The sequence below is a fragment of the Myotis brandtii genome, unplaced genomic scaffold (genome assembly GCF_000412655.1).
Source record: "Myotis brandtii unplaced genomic scaffold, ASM41265v1 scaffold313, whole genome shotgun sequence".
In the NCBI taxonomy this organism is placed as follows: Eukaryota; Metazoa; Chordata; class Mammalia; order Chiroptera; family Vespertilionidae; genus Myotis; species Myotis brandtii.
The window spans coordinates 423,876-430,129 of NW_005361994.1; positions in this window are offsets into that span (position 1 = coordinate 423,876).

Below are 6,254 nucleotides of genomic sequence, written 5' to 3' on the forward strand. Positions count from 1 at the left end.
GTTCATTAGGCTCCTGGGAGTTTGCAACCCTGGAACAATGGTTTCTCTGCTGATCAGATCTCATTTGTCATTTTGCAGACAGGCGAGTTGATTTGCTTATAATACAGCCAAAATAATTAGCTGTTTACCTGGCAGGTTGGCCATGATTATGTATGACTAATGCCCATAAATGAATAAATTCAGGCTTTGTTGAAAGAAAAGGACTGGGCCGCTAGGCTTGGCTTTGATCATTGATTTTTTTCCTGGGCCTGACAGTCTTAAACTAAGCACATCTATCTATGCTGATGGGGCACTGGCCTGTTTTCTCTTGCGGTGCCTTGGCAGAATCAGACAAACAAGGATTTGATTCCTCTGCAGTTTGTAACTGTGAGTTGGGGCAAGTTTCTCAAACTCTATGAAAGCCAATTTCCTAATGTCTAAAATGGATCTGATGCTGATTATTTCATGGACAGTTCTGATGGTCACATGAAACAATGCGTACAAAATAAATATTAGCCCTGGAGGGTGTGGCTCAGTTGCCTGTGCACTAAAAGGTTGTTGGTTTGATTCCAGGTCAGGGCACAAGCCAGGGTTTTGGGCTCCATCCCACATAGGGGGCATGCAGGAGGCAGCCTATCAATGTTTCACTCTCACATCAATGTCTCTCTCTCTCTCTCTCTCTCTCTCTCTTTCTCCCCACCCTTCCTCTCTCTCTTAAAATCAATAAGAATATTTTTTAAAAACCACAAAAATAACATTATTAGTTTCTCAAGTAATCTCCATACCTTCCACATTTCAATTGCAAGCACTTGAGCATGAGCATTCATGTTTCAGACTCATTTATCTATAGCATGTGAATAATATTTATATGGTTCCTGAAGATTAAATAGATATGTTAGCAGTATCTAACACACAGTAAGTACTTGCTTATTGTCATTTGAATAGGTTTATATAGTAGTTGGGGGGAAATCATCCAAGGATTCATGATGATGCTGACAATGATAATAGCAGGGTTGATGATAAAATATTCCCTTGGTTTGTCCATGAACTTTTCCACAGACTGTTTCAGGAAATGTTACGTAACTGCTCTTTCCTCCCCACCACATTTAAATTATCCTGCTGAAGTAACCGCAGGACAGTTTTCATATTCTCTCTCCTCAGATCTGTTTGAACGCTAATCCAAACTTCCTCCTTTCAGGAGAACTGGGGTTGTAATTCCTCATCTCTGACTGGTGGGTAGTACAGCTGATTCTTAATATCCATAATTGCCTTGTTTTCTGCTCTGCTGCAAATGCAGAAATGTCTTGTGCTCATCTCCTAACAAGATTTTTTAAAAAAATTGAATGCAGTGTTCAACAGCACTGTCGATTTCATTCCCAGTCTCCGCTAATGCCCATAATCATCATAATCCTACTTTAACAAAGAAGGAGACTGTTTATAAAGTTCCTACTATGTGCCCAGCCCTTTGCCAGGGTCTCTGTGAATGTGCTTGCATTACTCCTTCAACAGGCCTGAGATGTGCACAGCATCATTCCCTCTATTGATTATGTTCCCGTGTCAACTTCTCGGACTCTCAGTTCACCCCAGTGACTGCCGGGCGCCGCTCCCTCTCTCATGGTGATTTGACAGGGACGAGACAATGTAATCACGCCTGCGACATCTGAAAAGAACCGAATCGCACTTTGTATGCCAGGACACGGACGATTGTCTGTTCAACACTGACAGAGGAACATTCTACCTAAACTAAATCACAAGTCACCGCCCCTCCCCACTGTGTCATCCAGTGTGAGAAAGACAGACTACAACCTGCCACTCCAGCACCAAGGTGGATGTCACAGAAGGGCGTGTGGATCGTCACACTTTCCCTACTGAGACTTCCAAATAGGTGCTTGTCAGCCCCGAAACCTGACCACTTTCATTCAGGTGAATGAGAGTCAGTGGGAAGCACTGTAATGATTTAAAATGGGACTTGCATGCCCGGCTGGTGTGGCTCAGCAGTTCAGCATTGACCTATGAACCAGGAGGTCACGGTTTCTTTCCAGGCCAGGGCTTGACCTTCAGTAGGGAGCATGCAGGAGGCAGCCGATTGATGGTTCTCTCTCATCATCAATGTGTCTATTTCTCTCTTCCCCTCCTTTCTTCTCTCAGAAACCAATAAAAATACATTTTAAAAAATAAATAAATAAAATAAAGTGTAACTTGCAGAATCCAGGAACCTGAATATGAATTTGGTCTTTGCCTTTTACTCTATAATGTCATCTTGGGCAAGTTACTTCACAAATGTGTGCCCTCACTTCCACATCTGAAAAATACAGGAAATTCTAATCATTTGGCCTGGGATTAGCATGGAGTGCACAAAACACACAGGTGCACAACATCACACATGGAGTGTTTCTTATCCATAGTAGTTGAGTAGGCCCATGTTATTTTTCAAAAGTAAACTCTATTTTGACTCCTCTGCCCCTTGTCACTGAACATGACTTATGACTCTCTTTCCAATGGCCTTTCTCTCTTGTTAAAATGGAGGCAATGTACAGGATAGTTCATAACTGAACATCATATTATTTCTTTTAAGATCACTTTTATTCAATGTATTGGGTGACATTGGTTAATAAAAGTATATAGGTTTGGGGTGTACAATTCTCTAACATTTCTAAATGTCAGTCAGTGATATTCTCTCAGGAGAAAAGATCCTTCCAAATACTCCCAAAAGAACATTATTTGAAAGGAAAAACAAGGGGAAGATGAATTCAGAGTTTTGAGTTGAAATTTCTGATGATTAAAACGTGTCTTCTCTCTTTATGTAGCTCTGGGTGAGCTTTGCACACAGCCAGGCTTTCATGTGAGCAGGAGACCTCTCTCCCTGATTAGCTGTGGGGCACGAGGTTCACACACTCTTTTTTTAAATCCTCACCAGAGGACATGTTTTTTATTGATTTTGAGAGGGAGAGGGAGAGGGAGAGAGAAACATCTATGTGAAAGAGAAAGATTGAATGGGTGCCTCCTGCATGCCCCCCTCCAGGGATGAAGTCCAGCACACACCCTGACCAGGATTGAACCTACAACCTACTTATGTGCCCTGACCGGAAACTGAACTTGCAACATTTTGGTGTATGGAACAATGTTCCAACCAACCGAGCCAGTGGCCAGGCCTCACACACTTTTTAATTTTTATTTTTAAGAAGAGGTTATCTGAGCATTTATGAAAACATTGCAGATATATTTGAAGCATTTGTACAGCTTCACTGAAGACAACTTTTGACGTGGACTGTATTTTCACTTGATCCTGCATAGTTATTTGGGTGCATTTACTGAACTCTAACAGCTGAGTTGGGTGGAGGGTCATGCCTGTCTCGAAGTCTGCAGTGGGTGACAAGTCCCCATCATGGCAGGGACTCTAAATAATTGCTAAATGAAAAAGTAGCATTTTGTCCTCTTAAGAAGGAGAAATGATGTAATTGTTATTTTTTAAAAAGTCTTTATTGTTGAAAGTATTATATAGGTTCTCTTTTTCCCCCCATTAACCTCTTCCAGCCTGCTCCTCCCCCCCCCTCCCCCTTCCAGCCCTCACCGCCCCATTATCTGTGTCCATGGGTCATGCATATATGCATACAAACTCATTGGTTGACCTCTTCCCACACACCCGCTCCTGCCTTCCCTCTGAGGTTCAACAGTCTGTTCATACTTCTATGACCCTGGGTCTATTTTTGATCATCAGTTTCCCATTTTTGAAATTTCAGTATCATAAAATATAACACAAAAATAGAGTAAAAAGGACAATGTCATGTGAGACACATGTCATGCCTTACAAATTATTTGTGCAGGTCCAAATAATTAAATGGAAACCATTGTAAGGCATCAACAGTAGGTCTCATTTAAAAAAAAATCTGAAATTGAAATGAGTCTTACTATCATGTGTCACTTTAATATGGCTATATTTTAAGTGGTTATAAAATCAATGGTGTATCTTATAATAAAAGCTTCCTTAGGTTTTAGTAAAATGTCACTGAAATCAGTAAATGCTTATTATTTTGGCTGTCTAAAATATAAATAAAATCAATTGCTTTTCTGTAAAGAGCAGTAATTTGTCAGATGATAAAAACAAAAAAGTTAAATCTCATTTTCAGTACTGACGACAAAGTACTTTTACAGTAAGCATAACACAAAACATGTGCGATCTGTATTTGTGAGTAAAACATATAAAAGAAGGCTGCATAGGCCCTCACCTGTTTGGCTCAGTGGATAGAGTGTTGGCTTGTGGCTTGAATGGTACCAGGTTCAAGTCCAGTCAAGGACACATGCCCCGGTTGTGGGCTTGATCCCCAGTGGGAGGCATGCAAGAGGCAGCCGATCAATGATTCTCTCTCATCATTGATGTTTCTATCTCTCCCTCTCCCTTCCACTCTGAAATCAATAAAAATATATTTAAAAGAAATAAAACAGAAATGATCTGTTTCTGAATGAGAAAACTGAACAATATAGAGACTGCATTTCCAGGTTAGTTTTGAGATAGTGATGTGGTTTGCTAAAATGTTTTTTTTTAATTTTGTTTTATTACTTAAAGTATTAACTCATTGGTTGACCTCTTCCCACACACCCGCTCCTGCCTTCCCTCTGAGGTTCAACAGTCTGTTCATACTTCTATGACCCTGGGTCTATTTTTGATCATCAGTTTCCCATTTTTGAAATTTCAGTATCATAAAATATAACACAAAAATAGAGTAAAAAGGACAATGTCATGTGAGACACATGTCATGCCTTACAAATTATTTGTGCAGGTCCAAATAATTAAATGGAAACCATTGTAAGGCATCAACAGTAGGTCTCATTTAAAAAAAAATCTGAAATTGAAATGAGTCTTACTATCATGTGTCACTTTAATATGGCTATATTTTAAGTGGTTATAAAATCAATGGTGTATCTTATAATAAAAGCTTCCTTAGGTTTTAGTAAAATGTCACTGAAATCAGTAAATGCTTATTATTTTGGCTGTCTAAAATATAAATAAAATCAATTGCTTTTCTGTAAAGAGCAGTAATTTGTCAGATGATAAAAACAAAAAAGTTAAATCTCATTTTCAGTACTGACGACAAAGTACTTTTACAGTAAGCATAACACAAAACATGTGCGATCTGTATTTGTGAGTAAAACATATAAAAGAAGGCTGCATAGGCCCTCACCTGTTTGGCTCAGTGGATAGAGTGTTGGCTTGTGGCCTGAATGGTACCAGGTTCAAGTCCAGTCAAGGACACATGCCCCGGTTGTGGGCTTGATCCCCAGTGGGAGGCATGCAAGAGGCAGCCGATCAATGATTCTCTCTCATCATTGATGTTTCTATCTCTCCCTCTCCCTTCCACTCTGAAATCAATAAAAATATATTTAAAAGAAATAAAACAGAAATGATCTGTTTCTGAATGAGAAAACTGAACAATATAGAGACTGCATTTCCAGGTTAGTTTTGAGATAGTGATGTGGTTTGCTAAAATGTTTTTTTTTAATTTTGTTTTATTACATTAATTAATTTAAAAAGAGTTTTACATATGTCTCCTTTTTTTACCCCCCCCTTGCTAAAATGTTTTGATTTATTTTTTTCATTCATAAAATATTGTTGGGCACTTAATAGGTGCTATATTCTACGCTGAGAGCTGGGCAATGGGAGAAATCCAGGCGGGTCCTCAGAGAGCTTAAAATCTGCAATTCTTAATATAAAATTTATGAAATAAATGCATACATATAATTTTCAAATACTCGTACATTTAACTAAATGACAACCAAAAATACAAGCAGCTTGTTCCCCCGGGAGATTCAACAAGTATGTCTATAAAATGTTATTTTGATAAAAATCTCTAGCAGAAAGTCTTGGCTGGTAGTAATCAAAACTAGTGCTATGTTTCCCCTTCAACAAATGCAAGAATCCTGATCAAAAGAACAGAAGTCCCAGGAAAATATCTGATAACATGTATGGAACTTAATATAAGGTGGAGTAGGATTTGAGAGTAATGATGAAGAGTATAATCAGTGAACAAATGATGCAGAAAAAACTGGTCAGCTAAGAAGGAATAAAAATTAATTTACACTCACAGCTTACAGCGTATGCCTAAACAATAATTGAATTTGTTAAGTACATGTACATGTGTGCATGTGTATATAATAAAAGAACTAGTCAGATTTTATGAAGCATAATAACTCCCTAAGCTTTAAATCACAGGAAAAATCAGAAAGGGAGAGATGAATTCAGTGCTGTACAAATATTAAATATGATAACAATTAAAAAT